This window comes from Balaenoptera ricei, chromosome 2, assembly GCF_028023285.1.
Source record: "Balaenoptera ricei isolate mBalRic1 chromosome 2, mBalRic1.hap2, whole genome shotgun sequence".
NCBI lineage: Eukaryota > Metazoa > Chordata > Mammalia > Artiodactyla > Balaenopteridae > Balaenoptera > Balaenoptera ricei.
The window spans coordinates 99,460,880-99,486,438 of record NC_082640.1 but is presented as its reverse complement, the minus strand read 5'-3'; positions in this window follow the sequence as shown (position 1 = coordinate 99,486,438).

Genomic DNA, 25,559 nt, shown 5'->3' with positions numbered 1-25,559 from the left:
GTGCAGTGGTTGAGAATCCATCTGCCATTGCAGGGTAAACGGGTTCAAGCCCTGGTCCGGAAAGATCCCATGTGCTGTGGAGCAACTAAGCTGGTGTGCCACAACTACAGAGCCTGAACAATTTGTCAAATAAGCTAATTCCAATCAAAATTTTCTGGAAATGGAGAAATGACCAGCACTCTTTAAAAAACAACAAAAAACTACACGGCTATAAGCTCCATATAAGGAATTATAAGAAATATGCAAATCCAGCCACAAAAAGGCATCAGTTCACACCAGTCACAATGACCATCAGCAAAACAATACAAACAATAAATCCTGAAGGAGCTGTGGAGAAATGAATACCCTCAACTGTAAGTGGCTCGAAATCTGGTAAGTGCCACGAAGGAAAACGGAAGGGAGCTGCCTTTAAAAGGTAAACATTGAGATACCATATGATCCCGCCGGCCCACTCCTTGGCCTATAACCAAGGAAGACAGAAATGGAAAGGCACAGGCAGGCAAACCTGCACTGCAGCAGTATTACAACAGCCAAGACAAGGAAACAAACAAAAAGTCCATTAAAAGACGAATGGACAAAGAAGAACTGATACGTGTACAGATAGAATATTAGCCACGAAAAAAAAAGAAACAACACAGTTTGCAGAACGTAGATGACTCTGGAGGTCATCACACAACTTGAAGTAAGTCAGAAAGCAAAAGACACATATCCTAGGATATCAATTATAGGTGTTACCTCAAAATTGATACCAATGAAGATATTTCCACAGAGGAAGGCAATCACAGATTTATTCAACAAACTTATGGTTAACCCATTGGAAATTTGTGAAGATTGGATACATTAGGATATCGGGCTTAACAGAGATATACAAACACACGTGAAACAGATAATCACCAAAGAATTATGGAATTCCAAAAGAAGACTACTCAACACTGTGTCATAACCTACATGGCACATGGATCCCAAGATGAATACATATATGTATAGGTGTAAAGCAAACACATCTTGCACACCTGGAACAAAGAAAACATTATAATCAAATTTGCTGTGACAAAACGTAAAAATTAAATTAAAAAATACGAACAAGAAGTAATGAGGCATACAAGTATAGGGGTTCTTCCTGGCTCATTCCATACTAACTTACAACCTTGGAACACAGCTTCCAGGAAGGCTCTGTTCACCTAGTAACCAGATTTGAGAATGGAGAAATCCTGCAGCATTTTGGCCGTCCTGCAAAAGCAATTTTAAACCAAGTGCTAATGGTCAGTTAAAAGTCACCTTCATTAGGCTGGAAAGTCCAAGATCAAGGTTCCTGCTGAGAGCCCTCTTTCTGGTTTGCAGACAGCAGCATTCTTGCTGTGTCCTCCCATGGTGCAGAGAGAGAGGACGCTGGGTTTTTCCTTCTTCTTGTAAGGGCACTAATCCCATCACGGGAGTCCCACCCTCATGAGTTCAAACCCAGATATACTTGACCCTAAAGCAAAAAAAAAAAAAAAAAAAAAAAAAAAAAGTCACCTTCATTGCAGGCCTGTAAATGACACCTGCCCTCAAAAAAAATTCTGGGGTCGAGAATCGACCAAAAAATTCAAAAGAGGGCAACCTTTCAAAAAGAGAATTTCAAGAGGCATACTTTACACACATTTTGTCTTCTCTTTCTTTTCTTTTTTTTCTTTTAACCAAAAAAAGGGCATGGAAAAATGCTGAACATCAGAAATTAATAAAGTCATGCAAATCCAATCTATCCAAACGTTCACCTCACAACAGTCAGAATGATCATCAGCAAAACAGTCCACAAACAATACATGCTGAAGGGGTTTTAGAGGACTGTGGACCCTCTAGCTGCTGGTGGGATGTAAACTGGTAACAGCCAGTAGTTAGAACAGAATGAACGTGCGTTTCAAGGTAAAAATTGAGCTACCATATGAACTGGTAAGCCCACTACTGGGCCTAGCACCTGGGAAGACCAGAATCCAAAAGACACCGGCTGGCAATCCTACACTGCAGTAATATTTACCACAGCCAACACTTGGAAGCAACCAAAATAGCCATCAATAGATGAACGCACCAGAAGTACTGCTCCATGTACACAATGGAATAGTAGACATGGAAAAGCATGAAACAGTGCTGTTTGTGCCACCATAGAAGGACCGAGATATAATCACACCACTGGAAGTAAGAAAGAAACAAAAAGAAAGCTATCCTATGATATCACTTACAGGTGTGACCTAAAAAATGATACCCATGAACTTATTTCCAAGAAAAGGACACTCATGGATTAAGAAATCAAAATTATGTTTAACCAAATGGAAAGGTGGGAGGAATGGATACATTAGGGTATGGGGGTGACAGACCTAAACTAATATATATGAAACATATAATCACCAAAGGCCTATGGAATACCAGGAGAGGTCCACTCAACACTCTGTAATAACGTCCATGGGAAAGGACCCAAAGATGAATACATAGATACATAGACATAATGAACCAGATTCTGTACACCCAGAACATACACAACATTATTATCAAATTGGCTCTGATAAAAAATAAACATAAAATTTAAAAAACAAACAAGAAGTAAGGAGATATAAGCGGTTGGGGGTTTGCCTTGGCACATTCCCCTCTAATTTACAGCCTACTAAAACGATTTCCAGGAAGGCTCTGTTGCCCAACTACCCTGAGATTTAAATGCAGAAGTTTTACCGCCTTGTGGCCCTTTCCCACAAGAGCGGCTTTAAACCACAGCTAACGGTCACTTAATATTCACAAGGACTCAGGGCTATGAAGGACCCCTGCCCTCAAAAAAATGTTCCGAGGTAGGGAATGGCCAAAAAAATGCAAAAGAGAGGAAAGTTTTCAAGGAGATCGTATGAGAGGCAAGTTTTACACACACTTTTTTTTTTTAAAAAAAAGAAAATGGATAAACGGTCAACACCAGGAATTATTACACTCATGCGAATCTAATCTACGAAAAGCTTTCGACACCCACCAGTAGAATGACCATCAGCAAAATGTCTACAAACAATAAATGCTGAAGAGGTTTTAGAGAACTGTGGACCCTCTAGCTGCTGGTGGGATGTAAAGTGGTAAGGGCCAATAATGAGAACAGAAAGGAACTGCGTTTCAAAGTAAAGACTGAGGTACCATTCAATCCAGAAGGCCCACCGCTGGGCCTTTCACCTGAAAAGACCAGAGTCGAGAAGACACAGGCTGGCAAAGGTGCACTGACGCAGTATTCACAAAAGCCAAGACGTGGAAGCAACCAAAATGTCCATCAACAGAACAACGGACAAGGAAGAAGTGGTCCATGTACACAGTGGAGTATTAGCCATGGAAAACAATGACACATTGCTCTTTGCAGCACCATAGATGATCCTGGAGATAATCACGGAACATGAGGTCAGTCGGAACGCAAAAGACAAATATCTTATGATATCATTTGTAGGTGTTATCTAACAACTGACACAAACGAACTTATTTCCACAGAGAAAGACACTCACAGACTTAGAAGACAACTATGGTTATCTAAAAGGAAAGGTGGGAGCAATGGACAAATGAAGATTAGGGTTGCCATACGTATACCAATACATATTAAATACATATATCAAAAAGACCGACCATATACCAAGGGAGGTCTACTGAACACTGTGTATTAATTTACATGGGAAGACGATCTGTACATGAATAGAGATAGAGGATGTACAAATGAACCAGTTTGTGTACATCTAGAACAAATAATATTCTAATCATTAACCTGATTAAGAAAATTAAATTATAACAATGAAGACGATGTACTGAGACATAAACTTAGGGGTTTTTTTCCTGGCACATTCCATTCTAATTGACAGCCTAGGAACACGACTTCCAGGAAAGCTCTGCTGCCCCAGTGACCAGATTTAGGAATGGAGAGACGCTGCCGCCGTATGGCCGATTCCCACAACAGCAGCTTTCAACCCAGCGCTAATGGTCACTAAATATTAACAACACTTGCAAGCCTGAAAGTGACACACGCCCTCAAAAAAAATCCTGGGGTCGAAAATCGACCGAAAAATACAAAAGAGGGCAAGGTTTCAAGAAGACAATTTCAAGAGGTATATTTTACAAGCACTTTATTTTTCTTTGTAACAACAACAACAGCAAAAAGGCGTGGAAAAATGCTCATCATTAGCTCATCATAAAAGACATGCAAATCCAATCTACAAAAACGTATCAGCTCACACCGGTCAGAATGACCATCAGCAAAATTCTGCAAACAGTAAATGCTGAAGGGGCTGTGGAGAAATGCGTACCCTCATCTCTAAGTCAGACTAAGCTGGTAAGAGACACTAATGAAAACGGAATGGAGGTGTCTTTAACAGATCCACATTGAGGTACCACAGGATTCAGCAGGCACACTCCTGGGCCTATGACCTAAGAAGACAGAATCAGACAGACACAGGCAGGCAAAACTGCAGTGCAGCAGTATTACAATAGCCAAGACATGGAAGCTACCAAAAAGTCCATCAAAAGATGAATGGAAAAGAAGAACTGGTACACGTACAGATGGAATATTAGCCAAGGCAAAAAATGAAACAATGCCGTTTGCAGCACCATAGATGAGTCTAGAGGTAATCACAACTTGAAGTAAGTCAGAAAGCGAAGGACACATATCCTATGATATCACTTAATGGGGTTACCTAAAAATGGATACCAATGAAGATTTTTCACAGAGAAAGGCAATCAAAGATTCGATCAACAAACGTATGGTTAGCCAAACGGAAAGGTGTGAGGATGGAATAAATTAGGATACTGCGGTACACAGGGATATACCAACACATGTGAAATATATAAGCACCAAAGACCTACGGAATACCAAGAGAAGACGGCTCAACAGTGTGTCATAACCCACATGGGAAATGGATCCGAAGATGAACAGATATATGTATATGTGTAAAAGAACCCCATCTTACACACTTAGAACAAACAAAACATTGTAATCGAATTTGCTGTGATAAGAAATAAAAATGAAATTAAGAAAACCAACAAGAAGGAATGAGACATAAACTTATGGGGGTTTTTCCTGGCACATTCCATTCTAATTTACAAGTTGGAACATTACACCCAGGAAGGCTCTTTGGCCCTAGTTAACCAGATCTGGGGATGGAGAGATGCCGCAGCCTTGTGACCGTCTCCTGCAAAAGCAGCTTTAAACACCGTGCTAAGGGTCACTTGATATTCACAAGAACTGCAGCTCAGTAAATGACACCTGCCCTCAAAAAAATATCCTGGATTCGAATATCGACGAAAAAATTCAAAAGAGGGCAACCGTTCAAGAAGACAATTTCAAGAGGCATATTTAACTCACATTTTTTCTTTTCTTTCTTTTTTATTTTGTTTAACCAAAAAGGCCCTGGAAAAAGCTCAACATCAGGAATTAATAAAGACATGCAAATGCAATCTACAAAAACTTTTACCTGACAACAGTCAGAATGATCATCAGCAAAAAATCTCTAAACAATAAATGGTCAAGGGGTTTTAGAGACCTGTGTACCCGCTAGCTGCTGGTAGGATGTCAAAAGGTAACAGCCAGTAATGAGAACAGAAAGGAGGTGCATTTAAAGGTAAAAATTGGGCTACCATATGATCTGGTAGGCCCTCTACTGGGCCTATCACCCGAGAAGACCAGAATCAAAAAGACACAGGCTGACAATCCTACACTGCAGCACTATGTACCCTAGCCAAGACTTGGAACAACCAAAATGTCCATCAACAGATGAATGCACAAAGAAGAAGTGGTCCACGTACACAATGGAATATTACTCCGATAGAAAATATAAACTAAATACAAAAAACAAACATAAGTAAGGAGACATAAGCTTTGGGGGTTTATCCGGGCACATTCCACTCGAATGTACAACCAAGGAACACTACTTCCAGGAAGGTACGGTTTCCCTAGTAACCAGAGTGGGGAATGTAGAAATGCTGCGGCCCTGTGGCCGTTTGCCGCAACAGCAGTTTGAAAGCCTGTGCTAAAGGACACTTCATATTCACAAGGACTGCAGGGCTATAAATGACACCTGCCAACAAAATGTGCTGAGGGAGGTAATGGCCAAAAAAATTCAAAATATGGCACATACCTCAAGAAACCATTTGAATAGGTAAGCTGTACTCACTCTTTAAAAAGCAAAAAAAAAAGTACATGGCTATAAGCTCCATATAAGGAATTACAAGACATATGCAAATCCAGCCACAAAAAGGTATCAGCTCACACTGGTCAGAATGACCATCAGCAAAAAAATACAAACAATAAATGCTGAAGAGGTTGTGAAGAAATGCATACCCTCGACTGTAAGTGGCTCGTAAACTGGTAAGTGCCACGAAGGAACACAGAAGGGAGCTGCCTTTAAAAGGTAAACATTGAGATACCATATGATCCCGCAGGCCCACTCCTTGGCCTATAACCTAGGAAGACAGAAATGGAAAGGCACAGGCAGGCAAAACTGCACTGCAGCAGTAGTACAATAGCCAAGACACGGAAACAACCAAAAAGTCCATCAAGAGACGAATGGACAAAGAAGAACCGGTACATGTACAGATGGAATATTAGCCACGGAAAAAAAATGAAACAATGCACTTTGCAGAACCATAGATGACTCTGGAGGTCTTCACACAAGTTGAAGTAAGTCAGAAAGCGAAAGACACATATCCTAGGTTATCAATTATAGGTGCTGCCTAAAAATTGATACCAATGAAGATATTTCCACAGAGAAAGGCAATCACAGATTTATTCAACAGACTTATGGTTAACCCATTGGAAATTTGTGAAGATTGGATACATTAGGATATCGGGGTTAACAGAGATATACAAACACACGTGAAACATATAATCACCAAAGACCTACGGAATTCCAAAAGACTACTCAACACTGTGTCATAACCTATATGGCACATGGATCCCAAGATGAATACATATATGTATAGGTGTAAAGCAAACACATCTTGCACACCTAGAACAAAGAAAACATTATAATCAAATTTGCTGTGACAAAACATAAAAATTAAATTTAAAAAAAACGAACAAGAAGTAATGAGGCATACAATTATAGGGGTTCTTCCTGGCTCATTCCATTTTAACTTACAACCTTGGAACACAGCTTCCAGGAAGGCTCTGTTCACCTAGTAACCAGATTTGAGAATGGAGAAATCCTGCAGCATTTTGGCCTTCCTGCAAAAGCAGTTTTAAACCAAGTGCTAATGGTCAGTTAAAAGTCACCTTCATTGCAGGCCTGTAAATGACACCTGCCCTCAAAAAAAATTCTGGGGTCGAAAATCGACCAAAAAATTCAAAAGAGGGCAACCTTTCAAGAAGAGAATTTCAAGAGGCATACTTTACACACATTTTGTCTTCTCTTTCTTTTCTTTTTTTTCCTTTAACCAAAAAAAGGGCATGGAAAAATGCTGAACATCAGAAATTAATAAAGTCATGCAAATCCAATCTATCCAAACGTTCACCTCACAACAGTCAGAATGATCATCAGCAAAACAGTCCACAAACAATACATGCTGAAGGGGTTTTAGAGGACTGTGGACCCTCTAGCTGCTGGTGGGATGTAAACTGGTAACAGCCAGTAGTTAGAACAGAATGAACGTGCGTTTCAAGGTATAACTTGAGCTACCATATGAACTGGTAAGCCCACTACTGGGCCTAGCACCTGAGAAGACCAGAATCCAAAAGTCACCGGCTGGCAATCCTACACTGCAGTAATATTTACCACAGCCAACACTTGGAAGCAACCAAAATAGCCATCAATAGATGAACACACCAGAAGTACTGCTCCATGTACACAATGGAATAGTAGACATGGAAAAGCCTGAAACAGTGCTGTTTGTACGACCATAGAAGGACCGAGATATAATCACACCACTGGAAGTAAGAAAGAAACAAAAAGAAAGCTATCCTATGATATCACTTACAGGTGTGACCTAAAAAATGATACCCATGAACTTATTTCCAAGAAAAGGACACTCATGGATTAAGAAATCAAAATTATGTTTAACCAAATGGAAAGGTGGGAGGAATGGATACATTAGGGTATGGGGGTGACAGACCTAAACTAATATATATGAAACATATAATCACCAAAGGCCTATGGAATACCAGGAGAGGTCCACTCAACACTCTGTAATAACGTCCATGGGAAAGGACCCAAAGATGAATACATAGATACATAGACATAATGAACCAGATTCTGTACACCCAGAACATACACAACATTATTATCAAATTGGCTCTGATAAAAAATAAACATAAAATTTAAAAAACAAACAAGAAGTAAGGAGATATAAGCGGTTGGGGGTTTGCCTTGGCACATTCCCCTCTAATTTACAGCCTACTAAAACGATTTCCAGGAAGGCTCTGTTGCCCAACTACCCTGAGATTTAAATGCAGAAGTTTTACCGCCTTGTGGCCCTTTCCCACAAGAGCGGCTTTAAACCACAGCTAACGGTCACTTAATATTCACAAGGACTCAGGGCTATGAAGGACCCCTGCCCTCAAAAAAATGTTCCGAGGTAGGGAATGGCCAAAAAAATGCAAAAGAGAGGAAAGTTTTCAAGGAGATCGTATGAGAGGCAAGTTTTACACACACTTTTTTTTTTTAAAAAAAGAAAATGGATAAACGGTCAACACCAGGAATTATTACACTCATGCGAATCTAATCTACGAAAAGCTTTCGACACCCACCAGTAGAATGACCATCAGCAAAATGTCTACAAACAATAAATGCTGAAGAGGTTTTAGAGAACTGTGGACCCTCTAGCTGCTGGTGGGATGTAAAGTGGTAAGGGCCAATAATGAGAACAGAAAGGAACTGCGTTTCAAAGTAAAGACTGAGGTACCATTCAATCCAGAAGGCCCACCGCTGGGCCTTTCACCTGAAAAGACCAGAGTCGAGAAGACACAGGCTGGCAAAGGTGCACTGACGCAGTATTCACAAAAGCCAAGACGTGGAAGCAACCAAAATGTCCATCAACAGAACAACGGACAAGGAAGAAGTGGTCCATGTACACAGTGGAGTATTAGCCATGGAAAACAATGACACATTGCTCTTTGCAGCACCATAGATGATCCTGGAGATAATCACGGAACATGAGGTCAGTCGGAACGCAAAAGACAAATATCTTATGATATCATTTGTAGGTGTTATCTAACAACTGACACAAACGAACTTATTTCCACAGAGAAAGACACTCACAGACTTAGAAGACAACTATGGTTATCTAAAAGGAAAGGTGGGAGCAATGGACAAATGAAGATTAGGGTTGCCATACGTATACCAATACATATTAAATACATATATCAAAAAGACCGACCATATACCAAGGGAGGTCTACTGAACACTGTGTATTAATTTACATGGGAAGACGATCTGTACATGAATAGAGATAGAGGATGTACAAATGAACCAGTTTGTGTACATCTAGAACAAATAATATTCTAATCATTAACCTGATTAAGAAAATTAAATTATAACAATGAAGACGATGTACTGAGACATAAACTTAGGGGTTTTTTTCCTGGCACATTCCATTCTAATTGACAGCCTAGGAACACGACTTCCAGGAAAGCTCTGCTGCCCCAGTGACCAGATTTAGGAATGGAGAGACGCTGCCGCCGTATGGCCGATTCCCACAACAGCAGCTTTCAACCCAGCGCTAATGGTCACTAAATATTAACAACACTTGCAAGCCTGAAAGTGACACACGCCCTCAAAAAAAATCCTGGGGTCGAAAATCGACCGAAAAATACAAAAGAGGGCAAGGTTTCAAGAAGACAATTTCAAGAGGTATATTTTACAAGCACTTTATTTTTCTTTGTAACAACAACAACAGCAAAAAGGCGTGGAAAAATGCTCATCATTAGCTCATCATAAAAGACATGCAAATCCAATCTACAAAAACGTATCAGCTCACACCGGTCAGAATGACCATCAGCAAAATTCTGCAAACAGTAAATGCTGAAGGGGCTGTGGAGAAATGCGTACCCTCATCTCTAAGTCAGACTAAGCTGGTAAGAGACACTAATGAAAACGGAATGGAGGTGTCTTTAACAGATCCACATTGAGGTACCACAGGATTCAGCAGGCACACTCCTGGGCCTATGACCTAAGAAGACAGAATCAGACAGACACAGGCAGGCAAAACTGCAGTGCAGCAGTATTACAATAGCCAAGACATGGAAGCTACCAAAAAGTCCATCAAAAGATGAATGGAAAAGAAGAACTGGTACACGTACAGATGGAATATTAGCCAAGGCAAAAAATGAAACAATGCCGTTTGCAGCACCATAGATGAGTCTAGAGGTAATCACAACTTGAAGTAAGTCAGAAAGCGAAGGACACATATCCTATGATATCACTTAATGGGGTTACCTAAAAATGGATACCAATGAAGATTTTTCACAGAGAAAGGCAATCAAAGATTCGATCAACAAACGTATGGTTAGCCAAACGGAAAGGTGTGAGGATGGAATAAATTAGGATACTGCGGTACACAGGGATATACCAACACATGTGAAATATATAAGCACCAAAGACCTACGGAATACCAAGAGAAGACGGCTCAACAGTGTGTCATAACCCACATGGGAAATGGATCCGAAGATGAACAGATATATGTATATGTGTAAAAGAACCCCATCTTACACACTTAGAACAAACAAAACATTGTAATCGAATTTGCTGTGATAAGAAATAAAAATGAAATTAAGAAAACCAACAAGAAGGAATGAGACATAAACTTATGGGGGTTTTTCCTGGCACATTCCATTCTAATTTACAAGTTGGAACATTACACCCAGGAAGGCTCTTTGGCCCTAGTTAACCAGATCTGGGGATGGAGAGATGCCGCAGCCTTGTGACCGTCTCCTGCAAAAGCAGCTTTAAACACCGTGCTAAGGGTCACTTGATATTCACAAGAACTGCAGCTCAGTAAATGACACCTGCCCTCAAAAAAATATCCTGGATTCGAATATCGACGAAAAAATTCAAAAGAGGGCAACCGTTCAAGAAGACAATTTCAAGAGGCATATTTAACTCACATTTTTTCTTTTCTTTCTTTTTTATTTTGTTTAACCAAAAAGGCCCTGGAAAAAGCTCAACATCAGGAATTAATAAAGACATGCAAATGCAATCTACAAAAACTTTTACCTGACAACAGTCAGAATGATCATCAGCAAAAAATCTCTAAACAATAAATGGTCAAGGGGTTTTAGAGACCTGTGTACCCGCTAGCTGCTGGTAGGATGTCAAAAGGTAACAGCCAGTAATGAGAACAGAAAGGAGGTGCATTTAAAGGTAAAAATTGGGCTACCATATGATCTGGTAGGCCCTCTACTGGGCCTATCACCCGAGAAGACCAGAATCAAAAAGACACAGGCTGACAATCCTACACTGCAGCACTATGTACCCTAGCCAAGACTTGGAACAACCAAAATGTCCATCAACAGATGAATGCACAAAGAAGAAGTGGTCCACGTACACAATGGAATATTACTCCGATAGAAAATATAAACTAAATACAAAAAACAAACATAAGTAAGGAGACATAAGCTTTGGGGGTTTATCCGGGCACATTCCACTCGAATGTACAACCAAGGAACACTACTTCCAGGAAGGTACGGTTTCCCTAGTAACCAGAGTGGGGAATGTAGAAATGCTGCGGCCCTGTGGCCGTTTGCCGCAACAGCAGTTTGAAAGCCTGTGCTAAAGGACACTTCATATTCACAAGGACTGCAGGGCTATAAATGACACCTGCCAACAAAATGTGCTGAGGGAGGTAATGGCCAAAAAAATTCAAAATATGGCACATACCTCAAGAAACCATTTGAATAGGTAAGCTGTACTCACTCTTTAAAAAGCAAAAAAAAAAAAGTACATGGCTATAAGCTCCATATAAGGAATTACAAGACATATGCAAATCCAGCCACAAAAAGGTATCAGCTCACACTGGTCAGAATGACCATCAGCAAAAAAATACAAACAATAAATGCTGAAGAGGTTGTGAAGAAATGCATACCCTCGACTGTAAGTGGCTCGTAAACTGGTAAGTGCCACGAAGGAACACAGAAGGGAGCTGCCTTTAAAAGGTAAACATTGAGATACCATATGATCCCGCAGGCCCACTCCTTGGCCTATAACCTAGGAAGACAGAAATGGAAAGGCACAGGCAGGCAAAACTGCACTGCAGCAGTAGTACAATAGCCAAGACACGGAAACAACCAAAAAGTCCATCAAGAGACGAATGGACAAAGAAGAACCGGTACATGTACAGATGGAATATTAGCCACGGAAAAAAAATGAAACAATGCACTTTGCAGAACCATAGATGACTCTGGAGGTCTTCACACAAGTTGAAGTAAGTCAGAAAGCGAAAGACACATATCCTAGGTTATCAATTATAGGTGCTGCCTAAAAATTGATACCAATGAAGATATTTCCACAGAGAAAGGCAATCACAGATTTATTCAACAGACTTATGGTTAACCCATTGGAAATTTGTGAAGATTGGATACATTAGGATATCGGGGTTAACAGAGATATACAAACACACGTGAAACATATAATCACCAAAGACCTACGGAATTCCAAAAGACTACTCAACACTGTGTCATAACCTATATGGCACATGGATCCCAAGATGAATACATATATGTATAGGTGTAAAGCAAACACATCTTGCACACCTAGAACAAAGAAAACATTATAATCAAATTTGCTGTGACAAAACATAAAAATTAAATTTAAAAAAAACGAACAAGAAGTAATGAGGCATACAATTATAGGGGTTCTTCCTGGCTCATTCCATTTTAACTTACAACCTTGGAACACAGCTTCCAGGAAGGCTCTGTTCACCTAGTAACCAGATTTGAGAATGGAGAAATCCTGCAGCATTTTGGCCTTCCTGCAAAAGCAGTTTTAAACCAAGTGCTAATGGTCAGTTAAAAGTCACCTTCATTGCAGGCCTGTAAATGACACCTGCCCTCAAAAAAAATTCTGGGGTCGAAAATCGACCAAAAAATTCAAAAGAGGGCAACCTTTCAAGAAGAGAATTTCAAGAGGCATACTTTACACACATTTTGTCTTCTCTTTCTTTTCTTTTTTTTCCTTTAACCAAAAAAAGGGCATGGAAAAATGCTGAACATCAGAAATTAATAAAGTCATGCAAATCCAATCTATCCAAACGTTCACCTCACAACAGTCAGAATGATCATCAGCAAAACAGTCCACAAACAATACATGCTGAAGGGGTTTTAGAGGACTGTGGACCCTCTAGCTGCTGGTGGGATGTAAACTGGTAACAGCCAGTAGTTAGAACAGAATGAACGTGCGTTTCAAGGTATAACTTGAGCTACCATATGAACTGGTAAGCCCACTACTGGGCCTAGCACCTGAGAAGACCAGAATCCAAAAGTCACCGGCTGGCAATCCTACACTGCAGTAATATTTACCACAGCCAACACTTGGAAGCAACCAAAATAGCCATCAATAGATGAACACACCAGAAGTACTGCTCCATGTACACAATGGAATAGTAGACATGGAAAAGCCTGAAACAGTGCTGTTTGTACGACCATAGAAGGACCGAGATATAATCACACCACTGGAAGTAAGAAAGAAACAAAAAGAAAGCTATCCTATGATATCACTTACAGGTGTGACCTAAAAAATGATACCCATGAACTTATTTCCAAGAAAAGGACACTCATGGATTAAGAAATCAAAATTATGTTTAACCAAATGGAAAGGTGGGAGGAATGGATACATTAGGGTATGGGGGTGACAGACCTAAACTAATATATATGAAACATATAATCACCAAAGGCCTATGGAATACCAGGAGAGGTCCACTCAACACTCTGTAATAACGTCCATGGGAAAGGACCCAAAGATGAATACATAGATACATAGACATAATGAACCAGATTCTGTACACCCAGAACATACACAACATTATTATCAAATTGGCTCTGATAAAAAATAAACATAAAATTTAAAAAACAAACAAGAAGTAAGGAGATATAAGCGGTTGGGGGTTTGCCTTGGCACATTCCCCTCTAATTTACAGCCTACTAAAACGATTTCCAGGAAGGCTCTGTTGCCCAACTACCCTGAGATTTAAATGCAGAAGTTTTACCGCCTTGTGGCCCTTTCCCACAAGAGCGGCTTTAAACCACAGCTAACGGTCACTTAATATTCACAAGGACTCAGGGCTATGAAGGACCCCTGCCCTCAAAAAAATGTTCCGAGGTAGGGAATGGCCAAAAAAATGCAAAAGAGAGGAAAGTTTTCAAGGAGATCGTATGAGAGGCAAGTTTTACACACACTTTTTTTTTTTAAAAAAAGAAAATGGATAAACGGTCAACACCAGGAATTATTACACTCATGCGAATCTAATCTACGAAAAGCTTTCGACACCCACCAGTAGAATGACCATCAGCAAAATGTCTACAAACAATAAATGCTGAAGAGGTTTTAGAGAACTGTGGACCCTCTAGCTGCTGGTGGGATGTAAAGTGGTAAGGGCCAATAATGAGAACAGAAAGGAACTGCGTTTCAAAGTAAAGACTGAGGTACCATTCAATCCAGAAGGCCCACCGCTGGGCCTTTCACCTGAAAAGACCAGAGTCGAGAAGACACAGGCTGGCAAAGGTGCACTGACGCAGTATTCACAAAAGCCAAGACGTGGAAGCAACCAAAATGTCCATCAACAGAACAACGGACAAGGAAGAAGTGGTCCATGTACACAGTGGAGTATTAGCCATGGAAAACAATGACACATTGCTCTTTGCAGCACCATAGATGATCCTGGAGATAATCACGGAACATGAGGTCAGTCGGAACGCAAAAGACAAATATCTTATGATATCATTTGTAGGTGTTATCTAACAACTGACACAAACGAACTTATTTCCACAGAGAAAGACACTCACAGACTTAGAAGACAACTATGGTTATCTAAAAGGAAAGGTGGGAGCAATGGACAAATGAAGATTAGGGTTGCCATACGTATACCAATACATATTAAATACATATATCAAAAAGACCGACCATATACCAAGGGAGGTCTACTGAACACTGTGTATTAATTTACATGGGAAGACGATCTGTACATGAATAGAGATAGAGGATGTACAAATGAACCAGTTTGTGTACATCTAGAACAAATAATATTCTAATCATTAACCTGATTAAGAAAATTAAATTATAACAATGAAGACGATGTACTGAGACATAAACTTAGGGGTTTTTTTCCTGGCACATTCCATTCTAATTGACAGCCTAGGAACACGACTTCCAGGAAAGCTCTGCTGCCCCAGTGACCAGATTTAGGAATGGAGAGACGCTGCCGCCGTATGGCCGATTCCCACAACAGCAGCTTTCAACCCAGCGCTAATGGTCACTAAATATTAACAACACTTGCAAGCCTGAAAGTGACACACGCCCTCAAAAAAAATCCTGGGGTCGAAAATCGACCGAAAAATACAAAAGAGGGCAAGGTTTCAAGAAGACAATTTCAAGAGGTATATTTTACAAGCACTTTATTTTTCTTTGTAACAACAACAACAGCAAAAAGGCGTGGAAAAATGCTCATCATTAGCTCATCATAAAAGACATGCAAATCCAATCTACAAAAACGTATCAGCTCACACCGGTCAGAATGACCATCAGCAAAATTCTGCAAACAGTAAATGCTGAAGGGGCTGTGGAGAAATGCGTACCCTCATCTCTAAGTCAGACTAAGCTGGTAAGAGACACTAATGAAAACGGAATGGAGGTGTCTTTAACAGATCCACATTGAGGTACCACAGGATTCAGCAGGCACACTCCTGGGCCTATGACCTAAGAAGACAGAATCAGACAGACACAGGCAGGCAAAACTGCAGTGCAGCAGTATTACAATAGCCAAGACATGGAAGCTACCAAAAAGTCCATCAAAAGATGAATGGAAAAGAAGAACTGGTACACGTACAGATGGAATATTAGCCAAGGCAAAAAATGAAACAATGCCGTTTGCAGCACCATAGATGAGTCTAGAGGTAATCACAACTTGAAGTAAGTCAGAAAGCGAAGGACACATATCCTATGATATCACTTAATGGGGTTACCTAAAAATGGATACCAATGAAGATTTTTCACAGAGAAAGGCAATCAAAGATTCGATCAACAAACGTATGGTTAGCCAAACGGAAAGGTGTGAGGATGGAATAAATTAGGATACTGCGGTACACAGGGATATACCAACACATGTGAAATATATAAGCACCAAAGACCTACGGAATACCAAGAGAAGACGGCTCAACAGTGTGTCATAACCCACATGGGAAATGGATCCGAAGATGAACAGATATATGTATATGTGTAAAAGAACCCCATCTTACACACTTAGAACAAACAAAACATTGTAATCGAATTTGCTGTGATAAGAAATAAAAATGAAATTAAGAAAACCAACAAGAAGGAATGAGACATAAACTTATGGGGGTTTTTCCTGGCACATTCCATTCTAATTTACAAGTTGGAACATTACACCCAGGAAGGCTCTTTGGCCCTAGTTAACCAGATCTGGGGATGGAGAGATGCCGCAGCCTTGTGACCGTCTCCTGCAAAAGCAGCTTTAAACACCGTGCTAAGGGTCACTTGATATTCACAAGAACTGCAGCTCAGTAAATGACACCTGCCCTCAAAAAAATATCCTGGATTCGAATATCGACGAAAAAATTCAAAAGAGGGCAACCGTTCAAGAAGACAATTTCAAGAGGCATATTTAACTCACATTTTTTCTTTTCTTTCTTTTTTATTTTGTTTAACCAAAAAGGCCCTGGAAAAAGCTCAACATCAGGAATTAATAAAGACATGCAAATGCAATCTACAAAAACTTTTACCTGACAACAGTCAGAATGATCATCAGCAAAAAATCTCTAAACAATAAATGGTCAAGGGGTTTTAGAGACCTGTGTACCCGCTAGCTGCTGGTAGGATGTCAAAAGGTAACAGCCAGTAATGAGAACAGAAAGGAGGTGCATTTAAAGGTAAAAATTGGGCTACCATATGATCTGGTAGGCCCTCTACTGGGCCTATCACCCGAGAAGACCAGAATCAAAAAGACACAGGCTGACAATCCTACACTGCAGCACTATGTACCCTAGCCAAGACTTGGAACAACCAAAATGTCCATCAACAGATGAATGCACAAAGAAGAAGTGGTCCACGTACACAATGGAATATTACTCCGATAGAAAATATAAACTAAATACAAAAAACAAACATAAGTAAGGAGACATAAGCTTTGGGGGTTTATCCGGGCACATTCCACTCGAATGTACAACCAAGGAACACTACTTCCAGGAAGGTACGGTTTCCCTAGTAACCAGAGTGGGGAATGTAGAAATGCTGCGGCCCTGTGGCCGTTTGCCGCAACAGCAGTTTGAAAGCCTGTGCTAAAGGACACTTCATATTCACAAGGACTGCAGGGCTATAAATGACACCTGCCAACAAAATGTGCTGAGGGAGGTAATGGCCAAAAAAATTCAAAATATGGCACATACCTCAAGAAACCATTTGAATAGGTAAGCTGTACTCACTCTTTAAAAAGCAAAAAAAAAAAAGTACATGGCTATAAGCTCCATATAAGGAATTACAAGACATATGCAAATCCAGCCACAAAAAGGTATCAGCTCACACTGGTCAGAATGACCATCAGCAAAAAAATACAAACAATAAATGCTGAAGAGGTTGTGAAGAAATGCATACCCTCGACTGTAAGTGGCTCGTAAACTGGTAAGTGCCACGAAGGAACACAGAAGGGAGCTGCCTTTAAAAGGTAAACATTGAGATACCATATGATCCCGCAGGCCCACTCCTTGGCCTATAACCTAGGAAGACAGAAATGGAAAGGCACAGGCAGGCAAAACTGCACTGCAGCAGTAGTACAATAGCCAAGACACGGAAACAACCAAAAAGTCCATCAAGAGACGAATGGACAAAGAAGAACCGGTACATGTACAGATGGAATATTAGCCACGGAAAAAAAATGAAACAATGCACTTTGCAGAACCATAGATGACTCTGGAGGTCTTCACACAAGTTGAAGTAAGTCAGAAAGCGAAAGACACATATCCTAGGTTATCAATTATAGGTGCTGCCTAAAAATTGATACCAATGAAGATATTTCCACAGAGAAAGGCAATCACAGATTTATTCAACAGACTTATGGTTAACCCATTGGAAATTTGTGAAGATTGGATACATTAGGATATCGGGGTTAACAGAGATATACAAACACACGTGAAACATATAATCACCAAAGACCTACGGAATTCCAAAAGACTACTCAACACTGTGTCATAACCTATATGGCACATGGATCCCAAGATGAATACATATATGTATAGGTGTAAAGCAAACACATCTTGCACACCTAGAACAAAGAAAACATTATAATCAAATTTGCTGTGACAAAACATAAAAATTAAATTTAAAAAAAACGAACAAGAAGTAATGAGGCATACAATTATAGGGGTTCTTCCTGGCTCATTCCATTTTAACTTACAACCTTGGAACACAGCTTCCAGGAAGGCTCTGTTCACCTAGTAACCAGATTTGAGAATGGAGAAATCCTGCAGCATTTTGGCCTTCCTGCAAAAGCAGTTTTAAACCAAGTGCTAATGGTCAGTTAAAAGTCACCTTCATTGCAGGCCTGTAAATGACACCTGCCCTCAAAAAAAATTCTGGGGTCGAAAATCGACCAAAAAATTCAAAAGAGGGCAACCTTTCAAGAAGAGAATTTCAAGAGGCATACTTTACACACATTTTGTCTTCTCTTTCTTTTCTTTTTTTTCCTTTAACCAAAAAAAGGGCATGGAAAAATGCTGAACATCAGAAATTAATAAAGTCATGCAAATCCAATCTATCCAAACGTTCACCTCACAACAGTCAGAATGATCATCAGCAAAACAGTCCACAAACAATACATGCTGAAGGGGTTTTAGAGGACTGTGGACCCTCTAGCTGCTGGTGGGATGTAAACTGGTAACAGCCAGTAGTTAGAACAGAATGAACGTGCGTTTCAAGGTATAACTTGAGCTACCATATGAACTGGTAAGCCCACTACTGGGCCTAGCACCTGAGAAGACCAGAATCCAAAAGTCACCGGCTGGCAATCCTACACTGCAGTAATATTTACCACAGCCAACACTTGGAAGCAACCAAAATAGCCATCAATAGATGAACACACCAGAAGTACTGCTCCATGTACACAATGGAATAGTAGACATGGAAAAGCCTGAAACAGTGCTGTTTGTACGACCATAGAAGGACCGAGATATAATCACACCACTGGAAGTAAGAAAGAAACAAAAAGAAAGCTATCCTATGATATCACTTACAGGTGTGACCTAAAAAATGATACCCATGAACTTATTTCCAAGAAAAGGACACTCATGGATTAAGAAATCAAAATTATGTTTAACCAAATGGAAAGGTGGGAGGAATGGATACATTAGGGTATGGGGGTGACAGACCTAAACTAATATATATGAAACATATAATCACCAAAGGCCTATGGAATACCAGGAGAGGTCCACTCAACACTCTGTAATAACGTCCATGGGAAAGGACCCAAAGATGAATACATAGATACATAGACATAATGAACCAGATTCTGTACACCCAGAACATACACAACATTATTATCAAATTGGCTCTGATAAAAAATAAACATAAAATTTAAAAAACAAACAAGAAGTAAGGAGATATAAGCGGTTGGGGGTTTGCCTTGGCACATTCCCCTCTAATTTACAGCCTACTAAAACGATTTCCAGGAAGGCTCTGTTGCCCAACTACCCTGAGATTTAAATGCAGAAGTTTTACCGCCTTGTGGCCCTTTCCCACAAGAGCGGCTTTAAACCACAGCTAACGGTCACTTAATATTCACAAGGACTCAGGGCTATGAAGGACACCTGCCCTCAAAAAAATGTTCCGAGGTAGGGAATGGCCAAAAAAATGCAAAAGAGAGGAAAGTTTTCAAGGAGATCGTATGAGAGGCAAGTTTTACACACACTTTTTTTTTTTAAAAAAAGAAAATGGATAAACGGTCAACACCAGGAATTATTACACTCATGCGAATCTAATCTACGAAAAGCTTTCGACACCCACCAGTAGAATGACCATCAGCAAAATGTCTACAAACAATAAATGCTGAAGAGGTTTTAGAGAACTGTGGACCCTCTAGCTGCTGGTGGGATGTAAAGTGGTAAGGGCCAATAATGAGAACAGAAAGGAACTGCGTTTCAAAGTAAAGACTGAGGTACCATTCAATCCAGAAGGCCCACCGCTGGGCCTTTCACCTGAAAAGACCAGAGTCGAGAAGACACAGGCTGGCAAAGGTGCACTGACGCAGTATTCACAAAAGCCAAGACGTGGAAGCAACCAAAATGTCCATCAACAGAACAACGGACAAGGAAGAAGTGGTCCATGTACACAGTGGAGTATTAGCCATGGAAAACAATGACACATTGCTCTTTGCAGCACCATAGATGATCCTGGAGATAATCACGGAACATGAGGTCAGTCGGAACGCAAAAGACAAATATCTTATGATATCATTTGTAGGTGTTATCTAACAACTGACACAAACGAACTTATTTCCACAGAGAAAGACACTCACAGACTTAGAAGACAACTATGGTTATCTAAAAGGAAAGGTGGGAGCAATGGACAAATGAAGATTAGGGTTGCCATACGTATACCAATACATATTAAATACATATATCAAAAAGACCGACCATATACCAAGGGAGGTCTACTGAACACTGTGTATTAATTTACATGGGAAGACGATCTGTACATGAATAGAGATAGAGGATGTACAAATGAACCAGTTTGTGTACATCTAGAACAAATAATATTCTAATCATTAACCTGATTAAGAAAATTAAATTATAACAATGAAGACGATGTACTGAGACATAAACTTAGGGGTTTTTTTCCTGGCACATTCCATTCTAATTGACAGCCTAGGAACACGACTTCCAGGAAAGCTCTGCTGCCCCAGTGACCAGATTTAGGAATGGAGAGACGCTGCCGCCGTATGGCCGATTCCCACAACAGCAGCTTTCAACCCAGCGCTAATGGTCACTAAATATTAACAACACTTGCAAGCCTGAAAGTGACACACGCCCTCAAAAAAAAATCCTGGGGTCGAAAATCGACCGAAAAATACAAAAGAGGGCAAGGTTTCAAGAAGACAATTTCAAGAGGTATATTTTACAAGCACTTTATTTTTCTTTGTAACAACAACAACAGCAAAAAGGCGTGGAAAAATGCTCATCATTAGCTCATCATAAAAGACATGCAAATCCAATCTACAAAAACGTATCAGCTCACACCGGTCAGAATGACCATCAGCAAAATTCTGCAAACAGTAAATGCTGAAGGGGCTGTGGAGAAATGCGTACCCTCATCTCTAAGTCAGACTAAGCTGGTAAGAGACACTAATGAAAACGGAATGGAGGTGTCTTTAACAGATCCACATTGAGGTACCACAGGATTCAGCAGGCACACTCCTGGGCCTATGACCTAAGAAGACAGAATCAGACAGACACAGGCAGGCAAAACTGCAGTGCAGCAGTATTACAATAGCCAAGACATGGAAGCTACCAAAAAGTCCATCAAAAGATGAATGGAAAAGAAGAACTGGTACACGTACAGATGGAATATTAGCCAAGGCAAAAAATGAAACAATGCCGTTTGCAGCACCATAGATGAGTCTAGAGGTAATCACAACTTGAAGTAAGTCAGAAAGCGAAGGACACATATCCTATGATATCACTTAATGGGGTTACCTAAAAATGGATACCAATGAAGATTTTTCACAGAGAAAGGCAATCAAAGATTCGATCAACAAACGTATGGTTAGCCAAACGGAAAGGTGTGAGGATGGAATAAATTAGGATACTGCGGTACACAGGGATATACCAACACATGTGAAATATATAAGCACCAAAGACCTACGGAATACCAAGAGAAGACGGCTCAACAGTGTGTCATAACCCACATGGGAAATGGATCCGAAGATGAACAGATATATGTATATGTGTAAAAGAACCCCATCTTACACACTTAGAACAAACAAAACATTGTAATCGAATTTGCTGTGATAAGAAATAAAAATGAAATTAAGAAAACCAACAAGAAGGAATGAGACATAAACTTATGGGGGTTTTTCCTGGCACATTCCATTCTAATTTACAAGTTGGAACATTACACCCAGGAAGGCTCTTTGGCCCTAGTTAACCAGATCTGGGGATGGAGAGATGCCGCAGCCTTGTGACCGTCTCCTGCAAAAGCAGCTTTAAACACCGTGCTAAGGGTCACTTGATATTCACAAGAACTGCAGCTCAGTAAATGACACCTGCCCTCAAAAAAATATCCTGGATTCGAATATCGACGAAAAAATTCAAAAGAGGGCAACCGTTCAAGAAGACAATTTCAAGAGGCATATTTAACTCACATTTTTTCTTTTCTTTCTTTTTTATTTTGTTTAACCAAAAAGGCCCTGGAAAAAGCTCAACATCAGGAATTAATAAAGACATGCAAATGCAATCTACAAAAACTTTTACCTGACAACAGTCAGAATGATCATCAGCAAAAAATCTCTAAACAATAAATGGTCAAGGGGTTTTAGAGACCTGTGTACCCGCTAGCTGCTGGTAGGATGTCAAAAGGTAACAGCCAGTAATGAGAACAGAAAGGAGGTGCATTTAAAGGTAAAAATTGGGCTACCATATGATCTGGTAGGCCCTCTACTGGGCCTATCACCCGAGAAGACCAGAATCAAAAAGACACAGGCTGACAATCCTACACTGCAGCACTATGTACCCTAGCCAAGACTTGGAACAACCAAAATGTCCATCAACAGATGAATGCACAAAGAAGAAGTGGTCCACGTACACAATGGAATATTACTCCGATAGAAAATATAAACTAAATACAAAAAACAAACATAAGTAAGGAGACATAAGCTTTGGGGGTTTATCCGGGCACATTCCACTCGAATGTACAACCAAGGAACACTACTTCCAGGAAGGTACGGTTTCCCTAGTAACCAGAGTGGGGAATGTAGAAATGCTGCGGCCCTGTGGCCGTTTGCCGCAACAGCAGTTTGAAAGCCTGTGCTAAAGGACACTTCATATTCACAAGGACTGCAGGGCTATAAATGACACCTGCCAACAAAATGTGCTGAGGGAGGTAATGGCCAAAAAAATTCAAAATATGGCACATACCTCAAGAAACCATTTGAATAGGTAAGCTGTACTCACTCTTTAAAAAGCAAAAAAAAAAAAGTACATGGCTATAAGCTCCATATAAGGAATTACAAGACATATGCAAATCCAGCCACAAAAAGGTATCAGCTCACACTGGTCAGAATGACCATCAGCAAAAAAATACAAACAATAAATGCTGAAGAGGTTGTGAAGAAATGCATACCCTCGACTGTAAGTGGCTCGTAAACTGGTAAGTGCCACGAAGGAACACAGAAGGGAGCTGCCTTTAAAAGGTAAACATTGAGATACCATATGATCCCGCAGGCCCACTCCTTGGCCTATAACCTAGGAAGACAGAAATGGAAAGGCACAGGCAGGCAAAACTGCACTGCAGCAGTAGTACAATAGCCAAGACACGGAAACAACCAAAAAGTCCATCAAGAGACGAATGGACAAAGAAGAACCGGTACATGTACAGATGGAATATTAGCCACGGAAAAAAAATGAAACAATGCACTTTGCAGAACCATAGATGACTCTGGAGGTCTTCACACAAGTTGAAGTAAGTCAGAAAGCGAAAGACACATATCCTAGGTTATCAATTATAGGTGCTGCCTAAAAATTGATACCAATGAAGATATTTCCACAGAGAAAGGCAATCACAGATTTATTCAACAGACTTATGGTTAACCCATTGGAAATTTGTGAAGATTGGATACATTAGGATATCGGGGTTAACAGAGATATACAAACACACGTGAAACATATAATCACCAAAGACCTACGGAATTCCAAAAGACTACTCAACACTGTGTCATAACCTATATGGCACATGGATCCCAAGATGAATACATATATGTATAGGTGTAAAGCAAACACATCTTGCACACCTAGAACAAAGAAAACATTATAATCAAATTTGCTGTGACAAAACATAAAAATTAAATTTAAAAAAAACGAACAAGAAGTAATGAGGCATACAATTATAGGGGTTCTTCCTGGCTCATTCCATTTTAACTTACAACCTTGGAACACAGCTTCCAGGAAGGCTCTGTTCACCTAGTAACCAGATTTGAGAATGGAGAAATCCTGCAGCATTTTGGCCTTCCTGCAAAAGCAGTTTTAAACCAAGTGCTAATGGTCAGTTAAAAGTCACCTTCATTGCAGGCCTGTAAATGACACCTGCCCTCAAAAAAAATTCTGGGGTCGAAAATCGACCAAAAAATTCAAAAGAGGGCAACCTTTCAAGAAGAGAATTTCAAGAGGCATACTTTACACACATTTTGTCTTCTCTTTCTTTTCTTTTTTTTCCTTTAACCAAAAAAAGGGCATGGAAAAATGCTGAACATCAGAAATTAATAAAGTCATGCAAATCCAATCTATCCAAACGTTCACCTCACAACAGTCAGAATGATCATCAGCAAAACAGTCCACAAACAATACATGCTGAAGGGGTTTTAGAGGACTGTGGACCCTCTAGCTGCTGGTGGGATGTAAACTGGTAACAGCCAGTAGTTAGAACAGAATGAACGTGCGTTTCAAGGTATAACTTGAGCTACCATATGAACTGGTAAGCCCACTACTGGGCCTAGCACCTGAGAAGACCAGAATCCAAAAGTCACCGGCTGGCAATCCTACACTGCAGTAATATTTACCACAGCCAACACTTGGAAGCAACCAAAATAGCCATCAATAGATGAACACACCAGAAGTACTGCTCCATGTACACAATGGAATAGTAGACATGGAAAAGCCTGAAACAGTGCTGTTTGTACGACCATAGAAGGACCGAGATATAATCACACCACTGGAAGTAAGAAAGAAACAAAAAGAAAGCTATCCTATGATATCACTTACAGGTGTGACCTAAAAAATGATACCCATGAACTTATTTCCAAGAAAAGGACACTCATGGATTAAGAAATCAAAATTATGTTTAACCAAATGGAAAGGTGGGAGGAATGGATACATTAGGGTATGGGGGTGACAGACCTAAACTAATATATATGAAACATATAATCACCAAAGGCCTATGGAATACCAGGAGAGGTCCACTCAACACTCTGTAATAACGTCCATGGGAAAGGACCCAAAGATGAATACATAGATACATAGACATAATGAACCAGATTCTGTACACCCAGAACATACACAACATTATTATCAAATTGGCTCTGATAAAAAATAAACATAAAATTTAAAAAACAAACAAGAAGTAAGGAGATATAAGCGGTTGGGGGTTTGCCTTGGCACATTCCCC